Below are 19,205 nucleotides of genomic sequence, written 5' to 3'. Positions count from 1 at the left end.
GTAGAAATTCTCTCTCCATGTTCCAAATTTCTATATGTTCTGCTCAGGGCAAACAAGTACGTGAGGAATCAGCACTTTCCTGCCTTTCAGATAAACATGTATATGCTCAGAAGACACTGGCATCCTTGCATCATTTCCCTTACCACTGCCTACACACACACATACACACACACACACACACACACACACACACACACACTTGTTAGGACCCGCCAGAATGTATATACACTTACATATTGCCAAGTAGAAGGGGCACAGACTCTGGAGTCAGACAGGAATGGGTTCAGTTCCCAAGTTTAATGCATCACCTCACACATGATATTTCCACTCTCAAATTCCTCTACCTATGAAATGGGTTAATCATATCCAGAAACCTATAAGCTGGGTTGAAAAGACCCGGCAAGATAGAAAGCAGGAGGGTGGGACTTTGAACACAATAGGTGCTCAACTAAAATAAATGGCCTCCCTCTTCTTCCTCTCTCCAGTCTGAGATGGAGCCAGAGGTATGCAGAGAGTCTGAAATTTATGCCACTCTTCTACAAGTTGTTCGGACCCAGAAGCGGCTCTATTTTTACCTAGGTCTGCTTCTCAACTGGAGGTTGTAAAGTCAGGCTCCATGATTCCCTCAGAAAGCTCTCATCCCTGCACTAGATTAGTAGGACAAGAACAAAAATTCACCGTTCCATGTTTTAGAAACAAAGGGATAAGAGAAGTTTTCTGCCCAGCCCCCAAGCATTCTCATGCACAACAAACATCACTAAAATCAGCAGGTGTACATTCCAAGAGAAGACTGTCTCTGGACTCTACCTGAGTAATTTTTTCTCCTAGGAAAACATAAAAAGAGAGAACAGCAGAAAATACAAGGTAAGGATCAAGCCCACGCACAGCCAGTATCCAGCTTCTGCAGAGGCATTTTCACAGAGGTTCTGAGCCTGCGGATCAAAGTCCAGAGTCTTCCCTCAGATCAGCGCCTCGGTCCCTAACCTCTGTCCTTGTTCATGCTCATTCACCACTTGAATTAAGGAGCCAAAGTGGATGCTCAGGATCTCTCTGATGATGGGGCTGTGGTGGGCTTGGTTTGAGGCTAATAACCAGCTTGGATGTATTCAAATCTTAGAGTAAACACACATCCTAGAGGACATGTTAAAGATATTGGCCTATTTCCAGTGAGAGAGACTTTTCTGAATACAGTGGCTGAATTGAGCCATAAACCCAGAAATCCTGATGCCCAGGCTAGATGTATTCTAAGTATCACATTGCCCCTAGGTGAGCACAAATGTCATCTCTCACCAGCACAGACTGGGTATGCCAATGGACATCAAAAAGACTAAGAGATGTCATAGGGACATCAAAACACCCAGGTTTCAATGTGCAACCATTTCACAGTAGTGTCACAATAATATAAAGTATCAATATTATAAATATATATATACTCTTAAATAGCATAATAATATTATTCTATTATTAAATTTTGAAGGTACTTTTGATTGATAAAAGCTCATCTTATGTGACTCCATGGGGTAGATAGAAGGAATGATGGCATTCTAAGCACAAAACGTACTCCAGAGATAAGATTTTTTCCACCTAATCTTTACGTCATATCTACCATGTGCCAAGCATTAGGCACAACACTGAAGTCACTGTCAAGAGTGATAGTTTCTAAGATCTCACAGTTTAGAGGAAGCACGGGTGCGGGCCATATATATTGTCCTTGTGAAATGCCTTGTACCAGCACAGCATCCGCACAGTGGGTTCTGGGTTGGATGGGAGTGGTGGACAATGATTTCGTGGACAATGTTGTTATCCTTTGGGATAAGGACTGCAGGAGACATTCAAGAACAGAGGAAGAAGGGCATTGTGGTGACAGTGAGAGTAGCAGTGACAGAAGGAGGCAGATGATGAATCCAGTTTGGGACACATGAAATCCAACAGGTATTCTGTTGGGTGAACTGGCTCAGTCTCACTTCTGGTACAAGTGCCCCTCTGCAGGCACATCAGGCACATCAATCCAGCCCTTTCTGTTCTGCTTTCAAACATGGACCAAAATATAGAATCCACTGACGTCTTTGCTTTGTCTTTAAAAGAATTCTCCTTTTCTTCTTCTTTCACTATCACTTGCATGGGTGTACACAGACAGAAGAGAAACACATCTTCACCCAATCCATCACACCTAACCAGGAGTTTCCATAGTCAATGCCTGAGCAGTCAGTAAAAGAGGGAAGAGGAGGAAGAAAATGAGAAAGATCAGGAAGAAGAAAAGAGGAGACAACAACAGAAAAGAAACTGAGAAAAGATCTGAGATGTGGCCATAGAATCAGGAGATGCTGGGGATGGAAGAAAACAATTCAGTCAAACAGAATTGTCAGTTGCCATGTCATTATTCACAGTTGCAAAGTGGTGAAAACATATCAACCTCATACCAAGTGGCTCTTTCCACATACATAGATCATAGTTCCCATGCCAGACACCTCTCAGACCACATCTACTTGACAAGATGGATCATTATTACTGAAGGAGTTGACTAGACCAGAGATGCTTATCTATTCAATTTTTCCCCCACTAAAAGCACTCTTTACCTACATTATGTAAGTGATTCATAATGCTGTTGACACGTAGGTGGTACTGCTTTTTCCAGAAATAAAATAACTCAACCAATCTTTTGGTGTCATATAGGTTAAATCCATCAGTGGAATAAAATTGTCCCTTTTATTTCATATATCCTCCTACCTTCCCTTCTTAAATTCATCATTTATTTATTCATTTTTTTCAACAAAAAATACAGTTAGTATTCCAACCATTGGGCAAGACTCTGTAAGTTGGGTTTAATTTTGGGGTGGGCTGGCTAATGGAACTACCTAGAGGGATACTTCAATAAAGGTCACCCAAGAGTTTAGGAATCCGACAGGAAAGAAATTCTAGGAGACAGGAGAGTTGTAGAAGAAACTGCAAGGAGCATAGAGCAGGAAGTCCTGGAAGCAGAAACAAACAAGCCCACTGAATAGAACCTGGGTCTTAGAAATTTGGGGCAGTTCTGCTTCCCTTTGAAGAACAGAGGAGGTGGATGTGCTGGTTCAAATGAATCCTGGCTGGCTGTTAAGATTCAAGTAAACACACTCTTAATGAAAGAACACATAAATTTAGAGATTTCTTAAGTAATAAGCTGAAGGCCAATGAGTCACTTTCTTTAATTAGCTTTGTTCTCTATCCTAGGCAAGAAATCCCTCTTATTCAAGTTAAAATGTGTTTATTTAAATAAGATTCCATGTCTTTGGGACCTTTTTATCATTTTCAAGGATGTATGTGTCAGTGTTGTTTACTCTTCTGACTTCATTTAATCACCTTGGCACCTGATTAACTGTTACTATTTTTTCATTAAGAGTTTCATGTGGACACTTCTTTCCTGTCTTACACACCCACCCCTCCCTTCCTTTCCATTCCAGTGGTCACCACCAGGACTGGAACCTCATCAATTCAAACAGAAGAAAGTAAAATTGTCTCCCTGTCTCCTCTTTTTCTCATCTCTTCTCATCCATTCTGCTGCCTGTTCAAAACTACTTTTTCTAAAGCTTCCTCTTACTTATATTACCCCAACCAAATTTCCTACAAATAAAACAAAAAATAAAATAAGACCTTCTCCATTACCTAAATAACATAGTGCACATGCACTTATGCATGTGTGCATGCACAAGTACACACACACACACACACACACACCAATCTGGCCTCAAACTACCTTTGTGCCTCTCTATGTTTATTTACCTTCCTGTGCAGAGAATGTTCACTTCTTGGCTTCTGTCCACAGGTTCTAACTACCTGACACAAAAGCATGGAGCCCTTAATAGAACTTCAGTGACCAGTGTTTTTTAGGTATTGCCATTCTCTCTCCTGGAAGGCCTTGTATTCCTTTCTTGCATAGGCACTGTAGTCTAGTGGACAGAGAAATGGTAAACAAGGGGTCCCACAGCTGCATGGCTGGCCTTGGACAAACCCTGACTCTCTTGGTGTCAATTTCCTTGTCTACAAATTATACCACGAAGATGGGGCCAGCCCGTCTCTAAGGAGTTTCCAGGTCTCATTTAAAGTGAAGTTCACACAGGAATGTTCCTCACCTGCCCATCCCCAAGGCGACTTCCCCTTCTTTGATAAGGTAATTTCATTCTGGTGTAGAGAACTAGGGTAAATGGAATCTGTTCAAAATATTCAAATCTACACCTATATTAGCAGCATGCCTAAGTGACTCTTCTGTTCAGATATCCATTTAAGGGCTGGGGATGTAGCTCAGTGGCACAGCGCCTGTCTGGCAAGCACTAGGTCGTGAGTTTGATTCCCGGTATTGGAAAAAACACAGAAAACAACAACAACAACAAAAATAACAGATATCCATTTCAGAAGACAGTGATACAAATTACAGTGTCTGCCTTGTGTACCTCTGTACAACAAATACTAGCACTCTATGTTGGCCTCATACCTCCCTAGAACTTTAATGTTACATTGGGGAGCACCAGTCCACAAGCAGGTTCATGGGCTGATAGCTCAACCAAAGCATCAGTCTTGAGGGCAAAAGTGTAAATGAAAGGACAATGCATTGATTCACAAGGTATTTGTAAAATGATTATACTTTAAAAACATTTCACATCCATCATCACACCTGACCTGCATGAGAGCCAAATGAGGAAATCAAGCAATCAGTAAATAGTAGGAGGGTCTTCCATGTACCGGGCACTATTCAAGGTATTTAGGAGGCACCTGTAAACAAACCCAAGCTCTCTTCCTGTATGGAGCTGATAGCAAAGCAGAGCAGTATCTACTGTACTGAGATAAATAGGAAAAAATCTTTAAGAGAGGGGGCTCACAACTATTGCACTATTATGGGATAAATGCACTGGCAAAAGATGGATAGTTAACAATAACAACTGTTATTTATTATTCAGCACGTATTTACTGAGTTCTTACTATATGCCAAGCTCTCTGCTTAATGCTTTATATATGTTGTTTTGTTTAATTCTTATGCTAACCCTGCAAGGCAGGTATTATTATCTCCATTTCTCAAGTGAGGAAATTAAGATTCAGAGACATTCAGTAGCTTGCTCAGGTTTCACTGGCTGGCTTGCAAGGGAGAACAGCAGAAGTGATCAGTCCTATTTGCAGAAACAAGGGAAAGCCTTAGAGAGGGGAATGTCCAGCAGGGTCACAAACACTGAGTACAAGTCCACCAAGCAAACACAGAGTGAAGACCTCATCTGGGTCCCGAGTTCAAAGTCATCAAGTTGCAAAAATGTGATGCAGATTTAAACATTTCCATCTCTTGAAAACAAGAGAAAGTACGAAGCTTAGAGAACTGGGCAAAGGGTAAGAAGTCCCATGAGAGAATGGTAGGGTAAATAGGGCCAGTGTATAAAGGGCCTTATAAAATAGACTTTGCCAGAACTTCCTGAGATATTTTCCCATAGAAAGTAAATAAGATTTGATAGCAGATAGACAGATAGATGATAAATAGATAGATAATAGGTAGGTAGGTAGGTAGATAATAGATAGATAGATAATAGACAAACAGATAAAAGGTAAATAGGTATCCATATCCATATCTATATCATCTACATCTATATGCAGCACACTGGAAAAAATGGGCAAGACTGCATTTTTGAGCAGCCTTCCTGGAGTTTTTGTTTCCTGAGCCTACCTTGTTTCCCCAAAGTTATGTGCTCCCTGTGGTCCATTGTGTGATACAGTCCCCAGATTTTGAAGTTCTGCAACAAGCAATGAGAAGCCATGGAAGAATTCCAAGCACAATAAGGACATAATCAAAATGTTGGAGTGGGGAATGGATCGGGGAGAAAGAAATCATGGCAAGGAGCCTAGGTAAAGGATGGAGTAATAGGGCAAGCTGTGAGCTACTGACCACAGGGCTGAGCCTGGTGGTGGCAGAGAGAATGGATCACAAGTCACGGGTTGAAGAATGATTTAGAAAGTAGCATCAACGGCCTTTGTGTCAGGTAGAATGTGGTCGAGCTGAGGGCTCAGCTGAGGGTCATTCCAAGGTTTCTAGATTTTATAAAAGACTCAGAATTCATGACCAAAATGCTTCTTTCCATGAGTAAAAACTTCGGTTCCAAATTTAAAGTTGTCAGTATATTGTCTGTACTTCATAAAGCAGTGAGATAAGTCACATTTCTCTGAATCTATCAATGAATGGGCATATGAAAGGGAAAAGTAGACACACACACACACACACACACACACACCAAAAACCCACCGAGTGAAGCTAATAGCCAAGCTGCATTTATTGAGATCTTCTGATTTTTGTCACCCTCTTTAAGTCAGAATTCTGCTGTCACTTAATGCACAAGACTTCCAAGTCCCACAGAACAAAATCCCAAAATGTTTCTGATGGAGACATGAATGCTAGAACTGTTTTCTCAAATAGAATTCTATTTCTCCTTTATTGTTTCTTCCTGTAGGGGAAAGAAATGTAGTGAAAATTGGTCTGTCATTGTTTCTTGTTTAAGAAACAGAAAAGAAATAGAAACATTTAAATATCATGAAACTCCATTTTGTAGAATAACTAAGCTTCCACAACATAACCCAACCAGCAGCAGTGTAACCAACTGTGAATGTTAAGCCATGCCTTGAATAACATTTAGACATCAAAATATATGGCTACGGGGAAATTTTGTCCATGATGATGGCTGAAATAATGAATCAATGAGAGTGAAATCTTTGTTATTCAAACGCTCTTTCACAAAGAAGGGTCATTTTCCTGAATAGCCAATGTTTCCAAGAGTTAAGGATTTATTTATTCCTTTAAACATCACAACTTTTCCTTTTGTCAATGAGACCATGTGAATAAAACTCCTTCTGAAATATATCCTGTCCTTTTCTACATGCATATGTGGGTTTTATGGTCATCACTGTGAGTTCCCACTATCATTTCAGGCTACCCGACTTAGGACTATTTGCAATATGTAGAGTTGGCCCCCACACTAACTGGTACCTATTTTCAGTCCTTTTAGCTAGTTGTTTTTTCTTCTTTGTTGTCAGGCTTTGGTTATACATTCAGGCTATCTCTACTCTTGAATCTTAAGTCTACCTTTTTCTTTTCATAATATATATTATTACTGTTCTACTGAGATCCTAAAAAACAAATAGCCAAGTGTGTTATCAGGATTGTACATAAAGTAGGACTAAGTCAGCTCTAAGAAAAAAACAAAATTTTGCCTATGCTTAAGCCATACTAAGGCAGCTTTAGTGCCTGAGAGGCTGTATCATGTAAAGTTAGGGTGAGGGAAGATTTGACATCCACAAAGTCTGAGTAGTTTGACCCGAAATAAATCATTTTCTATCTCTCAGGCTCAGATGCCTTCTCAATACAAGTAGAAATCACAATACCTCCTTTGTTAAGGTTGTTGCAGGCATTATGTGAGAGAACGCATACAAAAGCCCTAGTACTATGCCTACTACATCACTATCCTCTATTAATTAAAGCTATTATTATTGTTATTGATTTTGTGGCATACATTTTGACTGCTCAAATACTGTTTTTCTGTGTCTCTTTGCACTGCCTCTAAAGTGGAAAAGAGCACCTTATTGTGTGCTAAGGCTCCAGTTAAAGATGGAGGTACAGTTATAGTTGAGGAAAGTGCTCAAGCCCTTCATGTTGGTTGGGGTTCAGCTAGGGTAAAGGGAATCTAAATACCTCCGTTATCAGGGAGATTTTGGCATCTCGGTAAGATTTTATCATAGAGTGCTTTGGTCACAGGTGTCTCTCATGAGGTTTTTGCTTAAAAGGGATTGAGACAGGTAGTGGTCCTTGTGGAACCTACCAATGAAGGGTGATCAGGAGCCAGATGCCAAGAGGAAATATATTAGAACATACAGAGGTCAGGGTGAATGTAGCTGGCCATAAGGGGTGGCATCACCCCTTATACTGACTGGTAGGCAGTTCCAGGCTGAGGGGAATGGTCGGCTTGGTCAAAAGGTGGGGGATGCTAAGGCCCAAAATGCTAATGATACCACTTTGGAGAAACTGAAAACCCTTTCGGATTCCAACATGCTTTCCCATAGTTGGCTTTGCTAAGCTTACCTGAGTTTTGTTTGTTTGCCTAAAGGCTAAATAACTTTACCAAAAAAACCTATTTCTGATCATTTCTCATGTTCAAAGAAATGTTTCTCTAAAGTTGCGGTCAGTGTGGGAGGGCTCTTTGGGCTTAGATCTTTTTTGTTCAGTACTTTTTATATCTAAAGCAAAACAGTGACATCCTCGTCATGTTCTTTTGTATACACAGTATAATTCAATGTCATTTGCCCAATCATTCTCTTGTTGAATATGTGAACTGCTTTTAATTTGTTTGTTTGTTTTTCTACTATGAAAAGCCCCACTGTGAATACCTTTGTAGTTTTTCTTTACTCTTGTGTTATTTCTTCTGGGAAACAAGTGTGCAACTGCCAGTTGAGGGGGGTATGAGCACCTTGTGGCTCTTATGCCTCACCAAGATTATGACCTTGCCTTAATAACTCCAAGAATTTTTGGAAAACTCTTTTGAATCTAATGTTATGTGTTAGTGCTGTAGGCAGCTGAAAAATATTGAATGATAAACTTAAGCAGTTTTGATATAGAGAAGTATTGATTAGAAAGGAGAAAGCGAAGGTGGAAGGAAGGGAGGGAGGGGGAGAGGGAGAGGGAGGGGGATGAGGGAGGTAGTAAAGGAAAATAAGTAACAAAGAAAGAGAGAGCAGGAAGATGGGAGGAAGTCAAAGGAGGCTCAGTTGAAAGCCTGTGATTTGTAAAGATGAGCTCCTATCATGTGGTCCTCAGTGTGTAATATCCCTTGGATGTTGAGGCAGGAAATAACTTACTGAGTCTAACCCCACACCGGCACCCTTGGGTATTCCTCTCAACCTCTGCCTAACCAAGGGCCTTACCAAGTTTGAGCCCTGCCCCAACAGCGTCCCATCAGAGCTGGGGAGAGCACAGCTTCTGCATCCACAGCGGATCCTGAGAGCCCACTTCTGGCTCCATCAAGTTCTACTTTCACATCCTCCATCTCCCCAAAGAGATTTTTGTATTTTTTTTTTATATAAACTCTACATTATGCTGCTACCCGCTTTGTCTTTTCTCTTTCTAAGTTCTGAGGTTTCTGCTTTTCTAGTAATTCCCACCATGTTGGGATCAGCCATCAAGCCTGGCTCTGCTCCCTTGTGACACACTCTGAATGGCCCTTGGCAAGTAGCTTCCTCTCTCCTTTACCTGGAAATGAGCTTTAGCTCTGTGCATGACACTACCAAGTGCTCAAGGAGTGGTTGTGTTGTGTGATTACGACCATTATGGTTTAACCTGTGCTTCAATCGGCAACAGAAAGGAGAAAATCGGAGAGATACTCCTTCTACATGCGCCTTCCTCTGTACAATGGGCATGACATTGCCCACCTAAGGTGCTGCCATGAGGAATCACTAGGTGATGCTCATAATGGCACCTGATAGGTACCTCGTTGTCACTGTTATTTTTCTCCTCTCCCCTGCCTCATCTCCCCTCCCGTCCCCTCCCCTTCTCTTCTTTTCTTCTGTTTAGATAACCACACAGGTCCACACCACTGCAGAAGGAAAGACTCAATCTCTCCCTTTCTGCCCCTTCTATGGGTGGACTAGACAGAGAAAATAAACTAGGAGGAAAGAGCCCTGAGGCAGTGGCTTGGCCAGGTCTTTTACAAAGGAAGGAAAGTAAACAAACCACTGTTGGCTGAGATGGAGGAAAGCTGTGGCGAGGAGGAAAAGCAGCCTGAATGGGACTTTTGACAAATCAATCTGCCTATAAATCTCTGAGCCACAGCAGAGAGTCTGTCTACAAGACAGATTCAGGACTGGTGAGTTAGTGCTCCCCAAAGCAGGGGTGAGAGGCAGGGTAAGACTGTCATGGTTTGAAAAGTGTAAGGGGACAGTCAAGGAACTGTGAATAAAATGCCTAATTGTACGTGGGGTTTTATATTTCATTAAATCCTATTTTAACTGCATGCCTTTTCGTAATATGAGTGGGTGGTTACTGTTGGAGTGGGTTATTATGCTTAACTATTTTAACGAGAGTTTTGTTATGTGTATGGGAGAACAAATTGGGTAGAAAAGTATGCAAGGCTCCATTTCTCTGCTAACTTTATGGCTCCAACCAAGGTTACACCCAAGAGTCAGCTATTTAACTCTAAACACAGAATAAAGTAATGTTAGGCAAGGGATGCTGGAGGAGACATGCCGGTTATTGAGGTAGCCTAAACTTAGAAACTAAATATCACAAGCCAGCAAGACATCATTAGTATGGTGGATTGACAACTGGTGGTCAACTTGCAACATCCAGCTGAACGAAATCAGTGTGGTGCTGGGTGTGGGGGCCCGCCTGAGGATTGTTGCCAGTAGCATAAGACACAGAACTAAGAGAAAGAAATTTAGGTGTTGTTAGGTAGCTGTTGGTCCTGCTGGGGGCTATTGGTTCTCCTGGAGGAGCTTGTCATGCTGGCTTTCATGATGAACTCGGCTGTTCTCATTGGAGGAGGAGCTCAGGACCTTGTTGTCACTGAGAATGGCTACAGTTCACTTTGGGGGAACTCCGGTCCTTACTCTGAACATCACTTCCTGGCTCCAGAGGAGAAGATAGATGGTGCACTGTTTAATGTCCTGGAGAAGCTTGTCACTCACTCTGGCCTTCCTGATGTGGATTCAGTTGTTCTTATCATCAGAGGAGCTCGGGACCTTGCTGTCGCTAAGGATAGCTACTTTGCAGGGGAGCTCTGGTCCTTACCTTGAATGATGCTTTCTGGCTCCAGTGCAGATCCCTCAGCCTGCTGGCACAGACTTTTTAGCTTCCACCCTTGACCTTGGGGCTTCCCGGCATAGATCTGTGAAATGTACTTGCATGAGATATTGTGAGCTATTGTCATGGGCCCTTGACCTCCAGTTGGACTTGTAGGGGCATTGTGATGGGCTGTAGATCTTCAGCTGGACCATACAGGACATTGCCATGGGATCCAGGCTCCTCAGCTGGATACTTTAGGTCTGTAGTGCTTGGGCAGATCTCCTGCACTCTCTTTGTATATAACTCTTTGAGTGACTATTACAAAATAATCCTGTAAATAATGTGTCCTGTATTGCTTCCCTTGTGAACCCAAACTACGACAACTAGGAACTCAAAATTTCACTTTAGAAAGGGAGTTGGACACTGTGAATGTGGATATTGAGGACAAAAAGATCACAGCCTCCTCAGCATGGAGCCATGCTGGTGTTATCTCTATCTCAGATTCTGAAGTTAAGGGTGACTGTTGTGGGCAGAGCTCATAAAATTCTCCAGTAGCTAGGGTGAGAAAATGAAAATGAGTGGAAAATGAAGAAAACCTATGGCAATAACTCTCAGACCAAGCAAGGGAAACCCCCCTCCTCTGTACCATTTTAACACACTATGCTCATGTTTGGTAGAACATCCACCGATCTTTATTAAAGTTGTCTGTTAATATTTCATATTAGTATTTGCTATTCTCTTATGCTGCTCCTCCACCAGACTGAAATGTGAGGCAGGAACCACATCTGAGCAGGGGTATTCCCAGTGCCAATTGCAATGGCCCAGTGCCCACTGGGTGCTGAATAAATATCCACAACAGCCATTACTTACAGCTAATTGCAAACAGCTTATTAAGACCTTGTACTTTAGAGCCAAAGTACCTCGGTTTGTATCCCAGCCCTGATGGGGTAAGTTATTTATCTTGTCTCTGCCTCAGTTTCCTCCTGTATAAAGGAGCTATAATGGAAGTATATATCTCATAAGAATTAAATGAGTTAACTTATGCTTGTTGACCTCAAGCCTGACAGTGCTCAGGGTCAGCTATTCAACAATGTCTTTATTATTAGCAGCAGCACCATCACCACCATTACTACCACATCAGCTTCTCAGGTACCAGGGAAAAGTCACTAAACTCTTGATTACCTCTTTCAAGTTTACCTGCATGTTCATTGAGATCATATCTGGCCATGACACTTTCTGGTTCCCTCCATGGTATGTTTTGCCCACTCTATATATTAGTTACAGAAACTTCTGAGTCCCAAACTAATTTGATCTGCTAACCAGCACATGTTTAAAACACCCTTGTTGATCGGCAAGAGCTTTCTATGTGTTCGGGGTACTTAGGTGTGCTGGTGTATGTGTAACAATTGCCCAAAGGAAAATACAAGCTGGAAAATGAAATATATAATATAATGCACTTCAGGAGCAAACAGAAATATCTCTGCATTACCTGCTGTTTGAGATTATTCACATGAGAGCTTTTATCCATTACTGTACCTAGCAAAGAGTTAAGTAGAAATCTGATAATAAATGGCAAGTGCTGTGTACCACCTTGTCATAGAACCTACTGTCCTTTTTGGATGGGAGAACAGGATAATGTGAAATGAGAAGTTGAGGAAAATAACAGAAGTTGGAATGAGGTGCCAGAAGAAGGCAACCATAAAATCACTGAAAATACACGGGGGAAATGATGGGAGAACATGAAATATAATTACTCTCGTCAATGATATTCACTGAATGCAGCTTTTATATGAAAAATGTGTGGCTTATGAAAACTACATATATAAATGTAGATGTACATCCATAACATACCCTAAAAGATCACACAGGAAATTGATGGTATAAGTTACCTTCAGGAAAGCAAAATGGGTGTCTGGGAATGTGGAAGGGAAGCTTACTGGAAGTCCTTTTGTTCTTGTAGCCATGTGAATACATTTCCAATTTCAAAATGGATTTTTAATAAATCATATCATAGGGTGAATGAAATGGAAGTTGGGATCTATACTGTGATTGCGCATTTATCAGTATCAATCTCTGTGATTTCTACCAAATCTTTTCTCTCTCTGGCCCTTGACTTCTTCCCCTGAATTTAAGAGATCAAATCCCACTTTTCAAGATTCTCCCTTAAAGGAACTGCAATGCTTCAGCTAAGCCACTATCAGCCCTGTGGGGTATGAGCCGTCAAGCTCTCTTCTCCAGATCTGCTCCTATCAGCCTGTGATCTTCCTTGGCCTTCCATGCACCCTTGCTTGACCTCTTCCACCTAGGACTTGCTGATGACTGGAGAGGGGTGGCTGAAAGCTTGAACTCAAGGATGACTTATGGCAGAAACATCTGGTGAGTGTAAGCAAGGGCCCAGAAGAAAGGAGAAGCAGAAGAGGCCATGCAGGTATAAGAAAAGCATGAGGGTAGTACAGCTGCAAACACCCTTGTAAAAAAAAAAAAAAAAAAAGATGGAGACACATCTGCAGTGCCAACTCCATGGAGAAATATAGGAAAAAATATGGAAGAATGGGGGAAGAATGGTGTGCCATGAGCTAAAACCATAGGGGAGGGTCCTCCTCACTCTCTTCCTACCAGTACAGGAACCTCCACTGTGAGTATGGGACATCTGCTCAGCATCTAAAACTCGGTGTCCAGTTCTAAGGTCCTAAAGCCTTAGCACTGGCTAAGAAGGTTTCAGAGAGGACTACCAGCTTCAGGCAGAGAGGTTAGTGAGAGAAGAAGAGGAGAGAGAGGGGAAAGTGTCACAGAGAGCCAAGGACAGTATAAAAACAGAAAGGAAAAGTGAGAGAGGAAGAGATATAAATTCACAGGTGGATAGACCCACAAAAGCCCACATGCCACACACTATGAATGAGTTCTAATAATGAAAGAAGTGCTACCTGTCATCTCTTTTAGCAGCATGACCCAAAGGAAAAAGCATTCAGCATTCTAAGCAAGAAGCTAGAAACATCCTGCCACCCACACCTCCAACAAATCCCAGAAGAGAGCAGATAAGAGCCTAGACCATCAGAAGAAAGACTGAAAATTAGAAAGGCCAGATCCAGGGTAAAGGATCAGTGGACTCATACTCCACAGGGCCAGAGGACCACATGGTAAGGATGTTGGCATCCACAATCCTGTATCAAGAGCAGAAACTACAAGAAAAACAGCTGAAGGAAGCAGGGACATTTAGCCTAGAAAAGTAACAACTGGTGTGAAGACTTCGCTCGGTAGGTAGACAATTAAGCTCCTTTGGTGCTAAAGAACTCGGGTTCTATGAGCTATCTGATGAGTTCCCAAGTGAAACAAAGATGGAACTTACTTAGTGTATCTCCTCAAAAATAAGTTAGGAGGAGCAGGAGAAATTCACAAGGAAATAGATTTCAACTTGGTGAAAGGAAGAAGCTTGAAACAATGCAAGATGTTCTAGGATAAAAGAGTTCCCAGGACACTGTTGTAGGTAGGATGCAGGGGAAGGATTTCTATAGCTGAAAGGGCTCAGGGACAAGTGATGTTTCAGCTACTATGCCATTCCCAGCCACTGAGTCATAGGAATTGTGAGTAAACAGGAATGCTGGGATTTGGTGACACCTAAACAAACAAACAAACAAAAAAAAGGGCCAGCTTCTAAAATTGTATTACACAAACAGAGAACTGCATTGACATAAAGTGACCTCCTCCTCCCCAAAATAATCATTTTACTGGAGAAAAGAGCTTATAAATTGTGGCAGTGGTCACACCCCAGAATACGCAATAAGACCTTTGTGCCACTGTACACAAAATGCCAGGGTGCCAGGTGTGGAACCACACATGTTGTAGAGATAAACAAGCAACGGAAATTTTTCTTAAAAGCTTATTATTGGGAAATCACAGTGCTAAATTCTAGTTTCTTGGTGGAGAGGTTATGTGGGTCAGCTTATCCGCTGCCTCATAAATTTTTTTTCTGGCCAGTGGAGTCCACTGAGATGGGGCAGCTGATCCGCAGGAGCCACTCTTTGAGAGCACAAGGAATGGAACCCAGCTATCTAGATTTGAAACCTGCTCCCCTGTTTAGCTGCTGTATACCTTCGGGCTACTAATGTAACCTCTCTATGGTAAAGAGTCTTCCTCTTGGAAATAGAGTATTTTTCTAGTAGGGTTATTCTGAGGGTTAAACACTGAGAACACTAATGACACTTGCTTTTAGTATAAAACTTTTAGGACAGATCTTGGCACTTAGAAACTGTATTGTTACATCATTGTTATTTGTCATAATACTTTTGGAAGAAGCCTTACGGAAAGGGGAATCCTTGACTTTGGAAAGATAGAGAACAGCATTCAAATCCTATACTCCAACTTTTGGTTCAGCAACAGTAAAAAGAAAGCCAAAGACAGAGGTCGTGGCTCAGGAGTAGGGCATTTGCCTGGGTTCAATCCCAGAACTGGAAAATAGAAAAGCAAAAAGTTCAAAATTCTTTCCCTACAAGGTTGGAGTAAGAAATAAAAAATATGCCTAGTTCTATGCCGGGCGTATAGCAGTTATTCAAGAAATATTACTTCCTTTCCCCTCTCACTCTGTATCAGTGTGTTAATTCAGTGTGCCAAAGCACTGTGCTAATGGTCAGAGACATAAATATAAATGAGATATAACCTCTGTCCTCAAAGAGTTCATAATCCATGAGAAAGGCCTGAGTGCAAATAATGACAACATTTTATGACAAAAGCCTGTCATGGAGGTATCAATACAAAGTGTCTTGGGATCATTGGGAAAGAAGGACTAAAGTTCATCTGGAAGAATTGAGAAAATCATTAAATGGGAGGCAGTGCTTAAGCTGGGATTGGAGGAAAGAGCAGAACTTCACCAGGGTAGGCACAGCATTGGTGCAGGGCAGGCGGGGGGATTTCAGGTACACTGGGAACGTGCTGTGCACGTGTGCTATGAAGAGAACCACCAGTATCTGCTTGGGACAATTACCACCCTGTCTCTGTCTCTGATTTCTGTGCCAACGCCCTTTGGATCTAAGCAGGACATCCCTGTCCCTAAGCAAGCTGCCCATCTGGAGAATGGACAAGAAAATGCACAGCAGAGAAGACAGTCAATCTAAAGTAGCAGGCATACATTTCAAGAGGGAAACTACCAAGAAAGAAAAATCCCACAACAGCCAAACAAATCAGAATCATGAAATGTTTTAAAGGCTTTTTATAAAATGGAGCTTTATGACACTCCAGGGTGGGGACGCTGGGGGTTGGTACGTGCTTGTCCTAGCTGCTTCATTACAATGGCACTGAGGCCACAAGTTCACCGCACCTTAGTTTTGGGTCACTCTGGTACCTCCAGGACGGAGCCCTGGGACCAAGCCCAGAACACCGAACTACGACTCTTTGCCAGAGGCCCCAGTACCATTGGCAGCCACAGAACCCTCCTGCCAAAGCCAACAGCAGACACTTCTGACAGACCAAATCCAAATGAGAATCTCAGCAACAACCAGCTGTGAGAGTTTCTTCCCCAGATGAATGAGAAGGGCCTGTAGGTGTGTGGAGTTATGTGTCTGTGTGTAGTATATATACATGTTTATGTATGTGTGTTGCATGTAAGGCACATATGCTTGTATATATATCACCTACATGTACCATGTAATGTGTACATGTGTGAAATATGCGTGTGTGTCCTGTGTGCATGTGTTGTATGGTACATGTGTCTGTGGGTTCTTTGTGTATGTGCATTGTGCATATATGTACTGCACGATGAGATCAGTTGTGGGTTTGTGTTATGTGGTGTGTGTTGGCGTTTATGTGTGCCAGGTACATTTGTGTGTGTGTGTATGTGCTGTATGCACGTGGTGTGCATGTATGTGTGTGTGTGTGGCTGGTGTGTATGAGTAGGAGACAAGGGCCCCAGAGCCCAGTGGCAGGGAGTGGCTAGCCCAAGGGGTGCTCTGCAGAACTGCAGGGAGGGAAAGGCCACCCACCATCACTCTCCTCCTCCTTGGACGCCTGCTGTTCATTGGACAGATTTGTCTGAATTGTCCCTAATCCACTGTCACAATGGGGGTGAATTCCTATCCACCCCCAAATCTTTCCTTTCTTCCCCATGTCTCTTGTCCCCAAAGGACATCTTTTGCTCTTTGTTCCACTGAGGCTCCCTCCCACCCTCAGGATCCCTTCCCTGTATCCCACTCATCAAATATGCTCTCTGCAAAATGTCTAGAAAACCCTTCTTATCCCATGGAGTAATAGGGTTCAAAGTGTCACCTGTCCCAGTGAAACCCAGTAAGTCAATGACTTGGGAAATATGGGTGAGTCCTACTGCACCTTACACCACCAGGTAACCATGGGAAAAATATCTTATGGGTCCTGACCAGGGGACAAAAATATAAGAGCTGTGGAGCAGTAGAAAGCAGCACTTTGGAGACCTGGGTGCTGATCCAGCTCCACTGCTTGCAGGTCCCATGACCTTGGGCCAGTACTCGCCTCTCTAATCTCAGCTATGAAATGGAGCGTGCATGCCTATCCAGTGTCCGAACAAGTGCTCAAACAAGTGCAGGTGGGATGTTAAAAAGGCCAAATTTAAGGTCTCAGAGTTTCCAGAGGTTAGCAGAAGAGCCTGGGCCCATCAGGAAGGGAGGATGACATCATCAGCCAGCCTCTAGAATGGGAGCAATGGAGTCTCCAGTCCAGGGACTCACTCCCTCTCCTCTCTCTGGGAGGTGGGGCAGGGCTGAGGCTGAGCAGCTGTTGCCTTCAAGGAAGGGTTGGGATGCACAAGCCCAACCTGCTGGAGGCCCAGTAACTGTTCGACCTCAACACGGCCTCCTTTACATAACACACACACCCCCCACACCAACCACACACCACATCTGGAAACCACACCTATTCGCGCCTACCACCACCCGCTTACCGCCAACTTCCCACCAGAGGCACTGTCCTGCGCATACCACACAGGCCCTAGCAGCCACAGTACATCACCGCAGACACAAGTTCCACATCCAGGAGATAGAAATACCCACTCTCACACGTGGTGCACACCACCCACACACTCTGCATGACACCACGCTCAGACTTGCTCTGATGCACAGCCTCTGTCCCTCCAGCCCACCTTGCACACTCGGGTGTAGGCTCACACTCTATCTAGACACGCTTGCACATGACACAGTGTTTCCACCATTCTTCCTCTCTTCCGAACACCCAGGCATATCTGTGCAGCGCACCGCCTCCCCCCCCCCCACTCCCCGCCCAACCCGGCCAACTCCAGCAAGCGGCTCCCGGCTCGGTGTGCAGCGGCCACAGTGGCCAGGAATTAAAATGCAGCGAGGAGGAGCCGGGCCGCGTCAGCACCGCGTCTCCAGGAGCTCACAGCGCTCACCGCCGCCGCCCCTCCCGCCCCGAGCCACGGGGCCAGCGAGCAGAGGAGGAGCAGGTGCCGGGAGCCCAGCCGCGCCAGCGTCGCGCGGCCGCTGACCAAGTTCGCCCAGGGCCCGAGGAGGGCCGGGCATACAGAGAGGAGCGCAGCTGGCCTCGCTGCCACTGCCACCGCCGCCTCCACCACCACCGCCACCGTCACCACGGGCTTGGAGTCTCGGCGGAGCAGGGCGCACGGAGCAGCGAGTCCGGGTCACCGTGGGAGGTGTTGCCCGGGCTCCTCAGTTCCAGCACCCGGTGCCACCGGGGCAGGGAGGAGAAGAGGCAGAGGACAACGAAGCCCCGCTTTTCTGGAGAAGTGAGGCACCCCTGTGAACAGAGCCAAAGGGGAAAGAGACGCTTCTCCCTGGCCAGCAGCGCCGGGCAGCGAGCAGCTTCCCGCAGGACGCCCTAAGAAGCCCCCAGCCCCAGGCGAGAGCCGGCACTCGCAGGGCTCGGACGCAGGACTTGGGGACTCCCTCGCGGGTCTCTGCCGAGCGGAGCCCGGACAGCAGTGAGAAGAAACCGGCCCAGAGGGACGGGAAAGAGGAAGCAGCCGCTGCGCGACCACTCACCCCAGTACACACCCACCCCGCCCGCCAAGCCAGGAGCCGCCGTGCGCCTCTGGGGGCGCTAGTTCCTTGGCGCCTTCTCTCCGGTGTCCCAGAACTGCTGGGCTACGGGCCAGGCTGGCGGGGTCCTTAGGGATGTCCAAATCAGGCATGGTGGACAAGTGGCCCCTCTCCCAAGCCGAGCGTAAAAGCTGGGGTTAGACGGAGCAAGGGGGACTCAACGCAGGGTCCCCCAAGGTCCGGGACGAGGAGAGGCGGGCGCAGCGCCCAGGGACTGGAGAGGCGGCTCAGTGTGGGGAGGGGGACCCTCGGGAGGTAGAGCCCGCGGTCGGGCATCCCCCAGGAAGACTCGGAGTCCGGAGAGCCTGGGAGGGGCTGGGGAGAGGCCAGTGCCAGCAGCGGCAGGCCGAGGCTGCGCTCGGTCCCGGGCGGGCGCCCGCGGAGGCGGCGGCGGAGGC

The sequence above is a fragment of the Chinchilla lanigera genome, unplaced genomic scaffold (assembly GCF_000276665.1).
Source record: "Chinchilla lanigera isolate Chin_1 unplaced genomic scaffold, ChiLan1.0 scaffold00080, whole genome shotgun sequence".
Classification (NCBI taxonomy): Eukaryota; Metazoa; Chordata; class Mammalia; order Rodentia; family Chinchillidae; genus Chinchilla; species Chinchilla lanigera.
This window is presented reverse-complemented; position numbering follows the sequence as displayed.